The 17,694-nt window shown below is 43.7% G+C and overlaps 1 protein-coding gene and 1 pseudogene across 2 annotated transcripts in view; one reads left to right on the forward strand and one right to left on the reverse strand.

Moving 5' to 3' along the window:
* Nucleotides 1–17,694, forward strand: part of LOC126277957 (tetraspanin-5) — a 1,084,832-nt gene that overhangs the window by 550,113 nt on the left and 517,025 nt on the right. The gene's annotated exons all lie outside the window — the stretch shown is intronic.
* On the reverse strand, nucleotides 11,917–12,034 carry LOC126279147 (5S ribosomal RNA; annotated as a pseudogene).

The raw sequence follows: 17,694 nt of genomic DNA on the forward strand, positions 1-17,694 counted from the left end.
TTCGCATTCGGAAGAGAAAGTTGGTGACTGAAATTTCGTAAAAAGTTCTCGCCGCGACGAAAAACGTCTTTGCTGTAATGACTTCCATCCCAACTCGTGTATCATATCTGCCACACTCTCTCCCCTATTACGTGATAATACAAAACGAGCTGCCCTTTTTTGCACCCTTTCGATGTCCTCCGCCAATCCCACCTGGTAAGGATCCCACACCGCGCAGCAATATTCTAACAGAGGACGAACGAGTGTAGTGTAAGCTGTCTCTTTAGTGGACTTGTTGCATCTTCTAAGTGTCCTGCCAATGAAACGCAACCTTTGACTCGCCTTACCCACAATATTATCTATGTGGTCCTTCCAACTGAAGTTGTTCGTAATTTTAACACCCAGGTACTTAGTTGAATTGACAGCCTTGAGAATTGTACTATTTATCGAGTAATCGAATTCCAACGGATTTCTTTTGGAACTCATGTGGATCATCTCACACTTTTCGTTATTTAGCGTCAACTGCCACCTGACACACCATACAGCAATCTTTTCTAAATCGCTTTGCAACTGATACTGGTCTTCGGATGACCTTACTTGACGGTAAATTACAGCATGATCTGCGAACAATCTAAGAGAACTGCTCAGATTGAGGGAGGACATAGAAGCAATTCAGAGGGCCTGCTCGATTTGTTATTGGTATTTTTGATTATCACGCGAGTGTCACCGAAATGTTAAGGAACTCGGGTGGGTGTCTCTGGAGGAAAGGAGGCATTTTTTTCGTGAATCGCTACTGAGGAAATTTAGAGAACCAGCATTTGAGGCTGACTGCAGTACAATTTTAGTGCCGCCAACTTATATTTCAAGGAAAGACCACAAAGATAAGAGAGATTATGGCTCGTACATAGGCATATAGACAGTCATTTTTCCCTCGTTCTGTTTGGGAGTGGAACAGGGAGAGAAGATGCTAGTTGTGGTACGAGGGACCCTCCGCCACGCACCGTATGGTGGATTGCGGAGTATGTATGTAGATGTAGATGTGATGGTATGAGTTTTTATTTCTTTTCACAGCAGTACCTCTTTGGTTGTCCTCCGCAGTACAGCGGTACGTCCACGATATCCGTCCCGTTTTGTTGTCGTCCATGGCAAGTAACGCTGGCCTTACATCTCAGGAAGATAATGCGCACTCGTGCACTGCGAGAGTTTCTACAGCTTGTGTTTGTGTTTGCCAAATCCTACTGACCATTAGACTGCGGGGTGCCCGTCATCTGAAGCACTGTTGGTATCGCGCAGCTATTTATACCGTTGTCTTCGATGCGCATTTGTTTTCCGGCGCTCGGGCAGTTATTCGAAGAAACGTACGTCCGGGTCCCGTTTCTTAATCTGACAGACGAGATGGCAGGCGAGATCTAAATAAACTGAGAGCGAAGTCCCAAACTTTGCTTAAACTGAAGATTCCTTTCCTGTTTGTTATTTTTCTTCCGGCCGCCGTTATTTTAGTAGTTGCACCGCTGCAAGAATTTGGAGCCTGCAACGCGATTCTAACGTCGCCGTATATCACTTCGCGGCTACACTGACACGACGGTCGTTTGCTGCAGATTTGTGTGGCTGCTTACGGCATATGCTTTATTGATGTCGCCCCTCATTCTGCTCGCCTGTCCCACAGGCGATGAACCACATTCTCTGAGACTGCGCCTGGTTTACACTAGTGTGTAATCTGCTGTCCCTGTGCATCTTTGGGAATATAACAATGAAGTTTCAATTTAAGAATCACCTTTTTTTTGGGTCATAAGTCTACTGACGGGTTTGATGCGGCCCGCCACGAATTCCTCCCCAGTGCTAACCTCTTCATCTCAGAGTAGCACTTGCAAACTACGTCCTCAATTATATGCTTGACTTATTCCAATCTCTGTCTTCCTCTACAGTTTTTGCCCTCTACAGCTCCCTCTAGTACCATGGAAGTCATTCCCTCATGTCTTAGCAGATGTCCTATCATCCTGTCCCTTCTCCTTATCAGTGTTTTCCACATATTCCTTTCCTCTCCGATTCTGCGTAGAACCTCCTCATTCCTTACCTTATCAGTCCACCTAATTTTCTACATTCGTCTATAGCACCACATCTTAAATGCTTCGATTCTCTTCTGTTCCGGTTTTCCCACAGTCCATGTTTCACTACCATACAATGCTGTACTCTAGACGTACATCCTCAGAAATTTCTTCCTCAAATTAAGGCCGGTATTTGATGTTAGTAGACTTCTCTTGGCCAGAAATGCCTCCTTGCTCCGTCCGTCATTGGTTATTTTACTGCCTAGGTAGCAGAATTCCTTAACTTCATTGACTTCGTGACCATCAATCCTGATGTTAAGTTTCTCGCTGTTCTCATTTCTACTACTTCTCATTAGCTTCGTCTTTCTCCGATTTACTCTCTAACCATACTGTGCGCATTAGACTGTTCATTCCGTTCAGCAGATCATTCAATTCTTCTTCACTTTCACTCAGGATAGCAATGTCATCAGCGAATCGTATCATTGATATCCTTTCACCTTGTATTTTAATTCCACTCCTGGACCTTTTTTTATTTCCATCATTGCTTCCTCGATGTACAGATTGAAGAGTAGGGGCTAAAGGCTACAGCCTTGTCTTACACCCTTCTTAATACGAGCACTTCGTTCTTGATCGTCCACTCTTATTATTCCCTCTTGGTTTTGTACATATAGTATATGACCCGTCTCTCCCTATAGCTTACCCCTACTTTTTTCAGAATCTCGAACAGCTTGCACCATTTTATATTGTCGAACGCTTTTTCCAGGTCGACAAATCCTATGAACGTGTCTTGATTTTTCTTCAGCCTTGCTTCCAGTATTAGCCGTAACGTCAGAATTGCCTCTCTCGTGCCTTTACTTTTCCTAAAGCCAAACTGATTGTCACCTAGCGCATTCTCAATTTTCTTTTCCATTCTTCTGTATATTATTCTTGTAAGCTGTTTCGATGCATGAGCTGTTAAGCTGATTGTGCGATAATTCTCGCACTTGTCAGCTCTTGCCGTTTTCGGAATTGTGTGGATGATGCTTTTCCGAAAGTCAGATGGTATGTCGCCATACTCATATATTCTGCACACCAACGTGAATAGTCGTTTTGTTGCCACTTCCCCAAATGATTTTAGAAATTCTGATGGAATGTTATCTATCCCTTCTGCCTTATTTAACCGTAAGTCCACCAAAGCTCTTTTAAATTCCGATTCTAATACTGGATCCCCTATCTATTCTAAATCGACTCCTGTTTCTTCTTCTATCACATCAGACAAATCTTCAGCCTCATAGAGGCTTTCAATGTATTCTTTCCACCTATCTGCTCTCCTCTGCATTTAACAGTGTAATTCCCGTTGCACTCTTAATGTTACCACCGTTGCTTTTAATGTCATCAAAGGTTGTTTTGACTTTCCTGTATGCTGGGTTTGTCCTTCCGACAATCATATCTTTTTCGATGTCTTCACATTTTTCCTGGAGCCATTTCGTCTTAGCTTCCCTGCACTCCCTATTTATTTCATTCCTCAGCGATTTGTATTTCTGTATTCCTGATTTTCCCGGAACATGTTTGTACTTCTTCCTTTCATCAATCAACTGAAGTATTTCTTCTGTTACCCATGGTTTCTTCGCAGCTACCTTCTTTGTACCTTTGTTTTCCTTCGCAACTTCTGTGATGGCCCTTTTTAGAGACGTCCATTCCTCTTCAACTGTGTTGCCTACTGCGCTATTCCTTATTGCTGTATATATAGCGTTAGAGAACTTCAAACGTATCTCGTCATTCCTTAGAACTTCCGTATCCCAGTTCTTAGCATATTGATTCTTCCTGACTAATGTCTTGAACTTCAGCCTACTCTTCATCACTACTATAATGTGATCTGAGTCAATATATGCTCCTGGGTACGCCTTACAGTCCAGTATCTGATTTCGGAATCTCTGTCTGACCATGATGTAATCTAATTGAAATCTTCCCGTGTCTCCCGGCCTTTTCCAAGTATACCTCCTTCTCTTGTGATTCTTGAACAGGCTTACTAGCTGAAACTTGTTACAGAACTCAATTAGTCTTTCTCCTCTTTCATTCCTTGTCCCAAGCCCATATTCTCCTGTAACCTTTTTCTTCTACTCCTTCCCCTACAACTGCATTCCAGTCGCCCAAGACTATTAGATTTTCGTCCCCCTTTACATACTGCATTAGCTTTTCAATATCCTCATACACTTTCTCTATCTGTTCATCTTCAGCTTGCAACGTCGGCATGTATACCTGAACTATCGTTGTCGGTGTTGGTCTGCTGTCGATTCTGATTAGAACAACCCGGTCACTGAACTGTTCACAGTAACACACCCTCGGCCCAACCTTCCTATTCATAACGAATCCTACACATGTTATACCATTTTCTGCTGCTGTTGATATTACCCGATACTCATCTGACCAGAAACCCTTGTCTTCCTTCCACTTTACTTCACTGACCCCTACTATATCTAGATTGAGCCTTTGCATTTCCCTTTTCAGATTTTCTTGTTTCCCTACCACGCTCAAGCTTCTGACATTCCACGCCTCGACTCGTAGAACATTATCCTTTCGTTGATTATTCAATCTTTTTCTCATGGTAACCTCCCCCTTGGCAGTCCCCTCCCGGAGATCCGAATGGGGGACTGTTCCGGAATCTTTTGCCAATGGAGAGATCATCATGACACTTCTTCAACTACAGGCCACATGCCCTGCGGATACACGTTACGTGTCTTTAATGCAGTGTTTTGCATTGCCTTCTGCATCCTCATGTCTTTGATCATTGCTGATTCTTCCGCCTTTAGGGGTAATTTCCCACCCCTAGGACAAGAGAGTGCCATGAACCTCTATCCGCTCCTCCGCCCTCTTTGACAAGGCCGCTGGCAGAATGAGGCTGACTTCTTATGCCGGAAGTCTTCGGCCGCCAATGCTGATTATTTATCAAAATTTAGTCAGTGCCGGGGATCGAACCCGGGACCGAAGACGTTTTGATTATGAATCAAAGACGCTACTGCTAGACCACGGGTACCCTTAGTGCGGTGTATTCTGCCGTCTAATCGGTCATATTAAAACACTGTGCGGGAATTTACGATCGCAACAACACAGGAGCACTCGCTTTATTTGTTCATGAGACCCAGAAAATATTAGATAGAAGCTACCAGGTAGATGCCATTTTCGTTGACTTCCGGAAGGCGTTCGATACAGTTCCGCACTGTCGCCTGATAAACAAAGTAAGAGCCTACGGAATATCAGAACAGCTGTGTGGCTGGATTGAAGATTTTGTAGCAGATAGAACACAGCATGTAGTTCTCAATGGGGAGACGTCTACAGACATTAAAGTAACCTCTGGCGTGCCATACGGGAGTGTTATGGGACCATTGCTTTTCACAATATATATATATGACCTAGTAGATAGTGTCGGAAGTCTCATGCGGCTTTTCGCGGATGATGCTGTAGTATACAGAGAAGTTGCAGCATTAGAAAACTGCAGCGAAATGCTGCAGTGAGTGGCATTTGAACCTTAACGTAGACAAATTTAATGTATTGCGAATGCATAGAAAGAAGGATTCTTTATTGTATGATTATATGATAGCAGAACAAACACTGGTAGCAGTTACTTCTGAAAAATATCTGGGAGTATGCGTGCGGAAAGATTTTAAGTGGAATGATGATATAAAATTAATTGTTGGTATTGCGGGTGCCAGGCTGAGATTCATCGGAGAGTCCTTAGAAAATGTAGTCCATCAACAAAGGAGGTGGCTTACAAAACACTCGTTCCACCTATACTTGAGTATTGCTCATCAGTGTGGGATCCGTACCAGGTCGTGTTGACAGAGGAGATAGAGAAGATATAGAGAAGATCTAAAGAAGAGCGGCGCGTTTCGTCACATGGTTATTTGGTAATCGTGATAGCGTTACGGAGACATTTAGCAAACTCAAGTGGCAGACTCTGCAAGAGAGGCGCTCTGCATCGCGGTGTAGCTTGCTGTCCAGGTTTCGAGAGGGCGCGTTTCTGGATGAGATATCGAATATATTGCTTCCCCCTACTTATACCGCTGACTGGTGTGGCTGTGTGGTTCTAAGTGCTTCAGTCTAGAACCGCGTGACCGCTACGGTCGCAGGTTCGAATCCTGCCTCGGGCATGGATGTGTGTGATGTCCTTAGGTTAGTTAGGTTTAAGTAGTTCTAGGCGACTGATGATGTTAAGTCCCATAGTGCTCAGAGTCAGCCTACTTATACCTCCCGAGGAAATAACGAATGTAAAATTAAAGAGATTCGAGCGCGCGCACGGAGGCTTTCCGGCAGTCGTTCTTCCCGCGAACCATACGCGACTGGAACACGAAGGGGAGGTAATGACTGTAGCACATAAAGTGCCCTCCGCCACACACTGTTGGGTGGCTTGCGGAATATAAATGTAGATGTAGATGTAGAATTGTACACTGATGAGCCAAAACATCGCGACTTCATGCTTAATAGAGTCTTGGCCATCTTTGGAACGCAATAACAGCAGCGATTCCACGTGAGATGGGTTCAAATCCGTGGTTTCCGGCGGTATGTGGTCTCCTGGTGACTAGAAACAGGTCATACTCGTGACACGGGCAGTTGTCTTGCTGGAAGATGCCCTCGCCGTCTGGGAAGACATCAGACACGAAGGGACGCAGATAGTGCTCAATAATGTTCACTTGTCCCACAGCTGTCAAGGTGTTTTCGATTGCTTTCAGTGTCACATGGAAACTCTTGTCAGTGTCCACCGAAGGATAACACTTTCTCACCAGCTTGCGTCCGTAGAGTGTGGTGGGAACAGCATTTCGCCTGGATGATGACGTATCTGAGCACGGCCTTCGATTTGGTGTACATTGTCCTCGACAGTGGGTGCTCGTCAGAGAGAAGGATATCGTTAGGAGTGTCCCAGGGAAGCGTGATGGGACCGCTGTTATTATTTATACAGCTTGATTCAGCTGTACCTACCGATGTCGTTTCATGCAACCCCACACGACACAACATTGTTCTTACCCAGTGTCAGAATGTCGCAGAATAAATGGTAAAGTATACAAAGATGTTGTAGACCTATTGCACGAATTTTGTTTCTGAAAGTACTGTAGCTAATTAAAGCAGCGAGTCATATATTAACATTTCCATTGGCTTATATACCAGAAAGTTTTTACTTCTATGATTCCATTTTGTATCGCCCGTTAATTTCGTTGTTTACAGTGATGAAACATACTTTATAAGGCAACCGTTTACGAGTTTACGAAAAGTTTAGTACTATGCACGGAAGAAAGTTAAAGAGACATCCAAAACCTTTTTGACTACATTACTCTTTAAAGAAATAAAGATTGGCGACACTTGGATAAATATGGCCGAAGTGAGGTATATCTTGGCCCAGGAATACCACGTAACTCATTGCCAATCCTTACTTATAGTTTTTGTGGTAGGTTTTCTTTTGTTAACAGCATCCCAAAGCTCTGAGAGGGGCTTATACTGATTTATGTGTCTGTGGCCTGTCTGTATACCATACCTAATACAGACGTAGTGCAGATTGCGTAAAACGGCATCAGTAGGGGCAGCGGAATCACCCTGTATACATAAATGATCTGACGGACAGGGTGAGAGCAATATGAGACTGTTTGCAAGTGATGCTGTATTGTATGGGAAGGCGTTGTTGTTGAGTTACTGTATGAGGGTACAAGATGACTTAGAATTTCTAGTTGATGTGATGAATGGCAGCTAGCTCTAAATAAGAATAATGTAAGGTAAAGCGCATGAGTTTGAGAAAGAATCCCGTAATATTCGAATACAACATTAGTAATGTGTTGCTTGACGTAGTCACGTCGATTAAATCTGGGGGTAACGTTGCAAAGCGATATGAAATGGAACGAGCTAGTAGGGAAGGCGAATGGTCGACTTAGGTTTATTGGGAGAATATTAGGATAGGTTTGTTATCTGTAAAGGAGTCAGCATATAGGACGCTGGAGCTACCTATTGTTAACTGCTGTTCGTGTGTTTGGGATCCGCACCGGGTCGGATTAAAGGACGACATCGGCGCAATTCAGAGACGGGCTGCTATATTCGTTAACTGTGTGTTCGACCAGTACGCAAGTATTACGGGGATGCTTCGCATTTCAAATGGGAAGCCATGGGCGGATGGCGACGTTCTTTTCGAGGAACGCTATTGAGAAAAATTTGGAGAACTGGCATTTGAAGCCGAATGCGTAACGATTCTAATGCCACCGATGTACATTTCACGAGAGTACCGTGAAGATAACATACGAGAAATTAGAACTCCTACAGAGGCATATCGACGATCGTTTTTCCCTCGCTTTGTTTGTGAGTGGTACAGTAAAGAAAATTGCTAGTAATGCCACAAGGTACCCTCCGCCACGCTCCGTACGGTGGCTTGTGGACTGTGTAAGTCGATGTAGATGCAGAGATTCATAACAAACATTTGGCAACAGCCAGGCGGCGTACTACTTCCTTCCTCAAACGTATCTCTAAAGGATCAAGCCGGTATCCTAATTTGTATGGTCGATTTCGGAGAGAATCATCAATATAATCGCACGAGGCATGTGGTTTCCGAATGGCTGTCGTAGGGAAATGGGGGCAAATACAGCCAGTATCGACAACGGCAGTAATTGGCGTTCGCAAGGGGAGCTCCGGTAGCTTTGCGCCAGAGAGATGCGTGCAATGAGCCGCGCAGGCAGGATCCCTGGTGACTGCACGAACGGAGCACGGGCGCGCGCGGCGGGTTGCCTGATTGCCGGCGGATTGCTTTCGTTATGTGGGCGCCGCATTAGCAGGCCCGCTCTGCCAATTACCCATAGCGGCTGCTGACAGACGTTCCGGTCAATAATTCGCCGCAGCGCCGTGTCCCGCACCCCCGCGCTTCAGCCTTGCTGGTCCACCCTCTAGCGTCAGCATCTGTTACGGTATGGCACCGGAGGATGCTCCGTTTTCGACTGTGACACGTTACCGATACGGTCGTTTCCATTTTCAGAGACAATACTTGGTCCCTTGCAGACATTAATCCGTTTTATGCGTGCGCTACATAGAACAACAAAGGTTGGGGAGAAGAAGAAAAACTGTTTCGAGGCGATGACATTGTAATTCTGTCAAAGATGGCGAAGGACGAGGAAGATCAGTTGAACAGAATGGATAATCTCTTACGATAAAGATTACAAACTTAAAACAAGGTGTTGTGTGCATAGTTCCGCGTCGTCAGCGCGTACACTACTTTCCCACTAGAGCGCGCCCCGCTAAGCACAACAGCACAGGCGCAGCGCTCGTCCGTCTCCGCACTACGAGATGGCGCTGTCATAGAGACGGACCAAATTCTGCTTCCGCCGATCCGCGTATTAATATGTAACGCAGCCAATGAGATTGCTGCTAACGTAGAACCTTTTCTTCTCGCGGATCACACTCGCGCAGTGATACCTGAACGTGCGAGGTATTATAACAAGTGTACAGATCTCCGATTAGTCAGTCTGCAGTCAAGTTTCAGTCTGCGCCTAATAAATCATATTCCTGTACATAGCCATGAAGAGAAATGTATAGACACTTTGTCAAGTATCAGAGATACGTGAGAATAAGATTAACGTACCAAGACCAAAGGAACTTCAGATTGTCAATTGTAAACAGCATCCAGAATCAAGTTACGTAATATCTATGATTTTTATTATTTTAATAAATGTGTGTGAAAATTAATCAAGTTCTGTTTAAAGTTGGTCGCCGTCAATCTGCTACTGTAAGCGTGCAAGTGGCAATTCTATCGTCTGACCCAGTGGCAGAAGATAAACACGCCACTATAAGACCACGAGACATATTGCTGACACTCGCCTACTTCGTTAGGGCGGCAAGTCAAATAGTCTGATGGTGTGTGTACCGAAGGTCTTACAGTACGCACACCAAACAAGGGTAATGGGATGTTAGCGGAATTGTATCAGGCAATGGTGAGACACTAAAAGCAGTAGGTGCGTTTTGTTATCTGACTCTGACTAGATACAGCAAGGAAAAAATTTCTGAAAAAGAGAAAATTTTTAACTTGTAATATAAATGTAAGTTAACAGACACTCACGGAAGAAAACCGTAGCCCCACAAGGAGTTCTGCGACATAAACGAAAGTTGGTAGGCGTGTTTCTACATCTGAAAGATATCTGTTCAGATTTTGCACCAGTTGGATGTTCCTTTCTTCAGTATTGCAGAAAGACCTTGCAGAAATGTAGCCACAATACATGACTGTTGGCACCGTTGGTTACGAGAATGTACCGTCGCAAGAAGACCAGTCTCCTCCATTCCGGACAGCCACGTGGCACTACCAAGAGGGAGGACCAACGTATTCGGTGTTATGAGTCTGGCGAATCATATTGCATCTGCAGCAGCAGTTCGAGCAGTAGTTGGCAGCACTCACACAACGAAATGTTACAAATCGGTTACTTCAAGGGCAACTCCGAGCCAGATGCCATGTAGAGTACATTCCACAGACCCCAAACCACCGCTATTTGCGACTTCAGTGGTGTCAAGCGAGAGCTCATTTGAGGGCAGGGTGGAGGTCTTTTGTGTTTCTCATGAAAGCTGGTTCTCCCTCGGTGCCAGTGTGGCCATATGTTGGTTAGGACGCGGCCTGGTGAGGGCCTACAGCCAACCTGTCCGCATGTTAGATACAATGGACCTACACCTGTAGTTATGATCATCCCATGCACCCTGACTCCAAAAGAGTATGTCAATATGGTGATTCGATCTGTTGTGCTGCCATTTACGAACAGCGTTCCAGGCGGTGTTTCCCAACAGGATAACGGTCGCCCAAATACCGCTGTTGTAACCCAACATGCTTTACAGAGTGTCGACGTGTTGTCTTGGCCAGCTTGATTGCCAGATCTGTCTCCAGTGGAGCACATACTGGACATCATCGGACGACGACTCCAGCTTCATCCATAACCAGCTTTAACCGTCCTTATATTAATAGAACAATTGCAACAAACGTGGAACTCTATCCCACAATTTGACATCCGGCACCTGTACGACACAATCCGTGCACGTTTGCATCCTAGCATTCAAAGGGAACTCTATCCCACAATTTGACATCCGGCACCTGTACGACACAATCCGTGCACGTTTGCATCCTAGCATTCAAAGTTATGGCGGTTCCACCTGTTGTGAATGTACTACGAATTCACTTTTGCAGTGGCTTATTTCGCCCTTCCGTTAACCTGTGATGTTCCTGTGTTACTCACTTAAAAATGTTACGTAGACAAATGTATTCCCGAAATTTCATTTACCTACACTACTTATTTTTACTAATTTTTTGGTGTTACTCTTTTTTCCGCCACGTAGGTCAGCATTTTTTCCTTTATCCACTTAAATGGTTGGAATTCCGTGTAAAGTATCCTTTATTAATGGCGACTAGTTTCCGGCATTATGCCCATTTTCAAACCATCCTATAAAAATAAAGTTACGGTACATGCTACAATGATTATACAAATGGGGCATGTATTTAGGAGTTAGTTCAAAGCATCCTTATTTGACTGTATTTTGATAGTTACGAAGATGGTATGTAATTTTCGTGTAATCTTTCACGTAACAGGCATTGATGCCTATACTGATACCTCTTTTGTATATTTATTGTAACATACGCGGGTACCTTGTTTTTATAGGTTGTTTGAACAAGGACATAATGTGCGAAGCTAGTCCACAGCAACAAATATAAGCAAAAGGACTCCGTCTTCAGGCCCGAAGTGGCCCATCGGGACCTTCCGACCTCCGTGTCATCCTCACTGAGGATGCGGATAGGAGGGGCGTGTGGTCAGCACACCGCTCTCCCAGTCGTTATGATGGTATTCTGTGACCGGAGCCGCTACTATTTGGTCGAGTAGCTCCTCAGTTGGCATCACGAGGCTGAGTGCACCCCGAAAAATGACAACAGCACATGGCGGCCCGGATGGTCACCCATCCAAGTGCCGGCCAAGTCCAACAGTGCTTAACTTCAGAGATCTGACGGGAACCGGTGTATCCACTGCGGCAAGGCCGTTGCCCCACAGCAACATATATAGCATATTTGTTAATACGACTTTCCCCGGAAGTCCAATCATTTATTTCAATAAATTTAATCATCAGAAAGCCTTTTCTGAAGCTATTTGTCTGCCGTGTAATGTTATACGGAAGTGAAACGTGGACGATAAACTGTCGGGACAAAGAGAGAACTGAAGCTTTTTCAACTGAAGATTAGTGGGGTACATCGAGTAACTGATGAAGGGGTACTGAATCCAACTTAAATAAGAAAATGGATCGGTTAATAAGACACGTCTTAAGACATCAAGGATTGTAGGCGGTAAAAATCGTAGAGGGATAACAACGATTGAATACATTAAAGAAGTAGAAATGGGTGTAGGTTGCAGCGGCTATTTGGAGATTAGGAGGCTTGCAGGGGACAGGCTATCCAGGATAGATGCATCAAACCAGTCGTCGGACTGAGGACCACAACTACTTCTCAAGTTGTGATAAGTGAGCTTCAACTTCCTTTAAAGTTGGCGGATAAAGCTGGAACATCCATGAGGCTGTTCACTGTTGATGCGGTTGTCTGTTAGAAGGTATGACGGTCATTCAGTAAACAACGCCCTTCTACACTTTTCACAGAAAACATTTATTCTTAAGAGTTAGAATTTACTGACAATATCAGTCAGTTACACCACCGTTATTTAAGGCCATAAATTCAGGCGGTTTCCGGTGATTAAGGGTGGCAGTGTGGTACTGGTGTGCAATACTCACACTCTCCCTTGGCTGTCGAACTTACTTTGAACTACTTCGCTGATCTTCTTCAGGATAGTCGGCTGCGATATTCTGCCCAGCTCCTTCTCCGAAGAATATATGCTACTCTGGAGGAATTTTCTATACTTTTCAATAACTCGGTACACTCAGGATACTTTGAATTCAATACTTTTCAATAAGTCGGTACACTCAGGATACTTTGAATTCAATCTCACTTTATTTCATAACACATGACAGTTTTCATACACTGAACATTTCACGTAAACTCGACACCTTCCGGTCCGACAGAAGCTATTACAATCGTCTTTCTATAAATACAATCTATAAATCTCTTCAAGTTTAACAACAGAACTGTCCAGACTTTACGACAGTAAGTGAGAGAATGAATGAATAAAGTTCTTTTTTTTTCTTTCAACAACCTTCAAATGTTCACACCAATAATGTTTTATATCTCGTAGAGTACGATGCGTTTACTCCATGGGTGGGACGTGTAACTTCTTAGGCGGGCTCGGTGATTACCTGCTCGCGCCGATCGTCCGTCCGATACACGTCCGTCCTGTACACACACGATTGTGGGGCAGTAGACATAGTTCTACTTTACCAAACTTACCTCTAAAATAACGTGTGTTCGAGACGGTGGAAATACGAGTGTCTCTAGAATTTACTCCGAAATTCTCGAGGCACTACAATATTACGCCACATTTCTTTGCTCCTCATCAACTACTTCTTCCTCTGTTAGTAAACTGCTAGCCTTGGATTCTTGTGTCCCTGTGCTTCTGTCGCGGAAGCATCGTGCATACCTTATTCAGGTGTGTTTACTGTTAAAATTCCGAGAGCGTTCATTCCTTGAAGAGTCAGTCAAGATATTCCTCTTTCCTCTCGGCTTGTGCTCGTAGCCATGTTCCCACTGCATGACTTACGTTGTCATCATCATCATCATCATCATCATCATCATCATCATCATCATCGTCGTCGTCGTCGTCGTCATATAACTTATCCCACGTAGAGAACCTTTAAGTGGCCCAAAAAGCTGGAAGTTCGAGAGCAGCCAAGTCTGGAGTATTGAGTGGATGGGGCAATTACGTCCAACGCAGCTTGACAATGTGTTCCTATGTTGCGAGGCTTGTTTGAAGCGTGCGTTGTTGTATTGGAGTAAGAATCATTTTGGATTATTGTGAGACCGTACACGACGGAAACGGTTTAGAGCAGGGACTCGATTCACCATGTCGGGTAGTGTGGCTCTGACAGGACGACCCAAACGTGTCCGATTATGGAGGTCAGTTTGCGAACTCCACGATTCTTGAACCTCGTTTACCCGTCGTCCAAAAGTGCTCCTTTTGACTGCATAATTACCATACACACCACACATACATACATACATAACGTTTTTGGATGTTCACCATGATTATTTTTTTTCACAACCAGGAATCATGTGTCTCATGTACACGCAGTTTTGATTGTCCGCTACGACTCTGTCATCTGTCGAAATTTTTGAAAACTTCGCACACGTGTAGCTGAAACATCTAATTAGAAGCACGTAAAACGAAGTTTTCCTATGTGTATTAGCAGCTGTAAAAAATAATCTGGTACACTACTTACGACGCCAGAAGGGTGTAGCCAAATGCTGGAAGGCCTGCAGACGATTGTTAAATATTTCAGGGAATGGCAGTTGACGCTGAACGTAAATAAATGTACGTACTGTGCTTAAGTAGGCGAAGAAATCCACAACTGTACAAGTACACTATTGGTGACAAATCACTGCGAACAGTAACAGTCGTAAAATACCTGGACGTGAAATGAAATGATATGATCGTACGGCATTGACGGCCGTGAGTGGGGAAGTTCGGCTGCCGAGTTGCAGGTCTTTTCAGCTGACACCACATTGGGCCCCTTGCGTTTCGATGACGATAAAATGTTGATGATGATGAAATGAAAGGTGTCAACGCAACACCCAGTCCACTAGCGGAGAAAATCTCCGACCCGGCCGGCAATCAGACTACATCGCATTCAGACGCTCCGACCATTCAGCTAAGGAGGCGGACCGCCTGGAAGTAACCACCCGGAACGTTATGAAGTGGAATTACCACATAGCGAACTGTGGCAAATGCATATGTATGGCTGAGATTTGTGAAGATAACCTTAAGGAAACGTATTTCATCCACAGAAGAATTGGCTTACAAAACACTTCTTCGAGCGATTTCCGAGTAGTACTTAATTGTGTCAGATCCTTAACAGTTTCGGTTAACAGAAGAGATAGACAAGATCGACACGAAGAAACAAGCGTTCCTTTACCGAATCGTCGGTCCGCGTGAGAGCATTACTCAAATGCTCAACGAACTCCAGTGGCACACATGACGAGAGAGGAGTTTTGTATCGCGGAGAGAGTACTGCTGAAATTCTGAAATAGTACGTACCGGTAAGATCGGACAACATAGGGGTTCTCTTACATATGTTTTCGGAAAGGTCGCCACGAGAAAATCCGAAAAATTAGAGCTGATTCGGTGGGTTACCAACAGTCATTCTTCCCATGCACCATTCGCGAATGGAAATGTTACCAGAAGTACCATCCGCTCAAATGGTAAGGTGGCTTGCCGCGTATAGATGCAGAATTAGATAAGTGGCAAAGAAAAGATGGACAAAATTTTGCACTCAATTAAAACGGTCTTCATTGGCGACAGAACACTAGCTCATTTGTACGAGGAGTTCGGAACACCTTTCGTAGTATTTATAACGAATATAGTAAATATTTTGTCTGATTTTTCTTATTCTTTAGATTTCATATGTATTGTTCGATATAATTTATGTATTGTGAAGAAACCTGAGCAATCCCTCCGATGGGTAGTCAAAAAATTTTAATTGTAGTCTCTATCACCTTGTTGTATAACTAACGTACCATACGTCAGTCACTTAAGAATGTATGTTTCGTATTTTTTACATTTTTCAAATAAATGCGTGCATATTTTCCGTTCTGCTCCGTCGACGGGCCAGAAAGGGGTGAGGCAATTTTTTTTCAGCTGACAAATTGTTTTTACATTGTGACTGTAAAACAGAGTTCTTTGTTACATCAGTGGTCACCCCCTTCCTTCAAAATCTTGTAGGTGCTTCAGTCTTCAATTTCGTTGAACATCGTTCTCGTCTTGACGACAGATATTGCCATTTTTTTCACTTGAATTCAACTACATTTGGAAATATTTATTTTCGTTGTATTAATATGTGTACCGGCTTCTTTTAAAAATCAAAAAAGTCCTCAGGCAGGAGCGTAGTAGCCACAAATGGATTGCGTTCTCCATGCATTTTGCATGGTCATTACGTACTTGACGTTCTTCCAGACATTTATGTTTTCCATACTGGGCAAAATCTTCCAGACGACATAAATGAACATCATACCTACCTAAATCGCCAGATAAATCCAAAGAAAGAGCAAAATTTTATTCTTATTATGGCCAGTGCAGTTATGCCACTGTCTACATCCATTCTTCCACAATGTATTTTCGTGAACTTGAACAGCCGGCCGCAATGGCCGAGCGTTTCTAGGTGCTTCAGTCCGGAACCGCGCGACTGCTACGGTCGTAGGTTCGAATCCTGCCTCGGGCATGGATGTGTGTGATGTCCTTACGTTAGTTGGGTTTAAGTAGTTCTAAGTTCTAGGAGACTCATGACCTCAGATGTTAAGCTCCATAGTGCCCAGAGACATTTGAACCATTTTTATCTTTATTTGAACAAAAGAGTGTGGCTTCATAGCATTGTCGTAGACAATGCTCGCAAACAATTAAAAAGCTTTGTGGCGCTTAACCCGCTGTAGCGTCACCAATCTGCCGGCATATACCGCTCATCCAATCTTTCGTGCCTTGTACGTACTACTAAAAATGATTGTAGAGCCTAGCCCACTTTTCAGGTTGTTGGTAACGGCCCTTAGCCTTGTTTTGGGTCCAAATAAAAAAAATGGTACTTTGCTCGTTGTTAATTTCCACTCTAAAATTTTAATTATAACCTCCAAATAATTTAATTTGCAGTTACGTCTCTGCAGTCATTGTACAATAGGCTGTGCCATTTTGTTGTGGCTGCTCCTGCAGCGTGCTATGGTCCTATGGGGCTGGAATTTTAATGTGTACTATGGAAGAAGACGTGTACTAGAAAATAAACAAAACTTTTAATTACATAACGTTATTTTTCGAAGTGATACACCAGATTTTATGAATTCAAGGGAAATCTTCGTGTATGATTGTAAAATAATTTAACTGAGAAAGAAACCTATCACTATGAGCAAAGCATTAATTCCACTGATCTTGTGGAAGGCCACATAGTATTCATTTATCTGTTACTGATCCTGGCATATTTTTAATGTGTCATTAGCTGATAGAGCCACAAAGTTTGCACTAATGTTGGAATAAAAAAAATGGTTCAAATGGCTCTGAGCACCATGGGACTTAACACCTTAGGTCATCAGTCCCCTAGAACTTAGAACTACTTAAACCTAACTAACCTAAGGACATCACACACATCCATGCCCGAGGCAGGATTCGAACCTGCGACCGTAGCAGTCGCACGGTTCCGAACTGCGCGCCTAGAACCGCGAGACCACCGCGGCCGGCGAATGTTGGAATAAAAAAAAGTGTTATATCCATTAGAAAATGGTACGCCAGTAGAAACAAATCGCATATTGAGCAACGTGAGAGCGGCAGTACGAGAACAATTAAAGTACAAGTTGATTCGTCTCACATATTTTAACAAATCACATGGGCGTCAGTAAACCTGTGCGCGAGACTGTCCATTTTTATTAGCTACGTAACAAATGTGTTCTTAGGCAGTTTGGACAATAACTTCTAGTTCTACTACTAATAAAGGCAGCATGGAAAACATGAACAACTACATGGGAATGTTCCTGTTACCAGTAAACCACAAAGTTCTATCACTTCCCTTCCTGGAG

This window comes from Schistocerca gregaria, chromosome 6, assembly GCF_023897955.1.
Source record: "Schistocerca gregaria isolate iqSchGreg1 chromosome 6, iqSchGreg1.2, whole genome shotgun sequence".
Classification (NCBI taxonomy): Eukaryota; Metazoa; Arthropoda; class Insecta; order Orthoptera; family Acrididae; genus Schistocerca; species Schistocerca gregaria.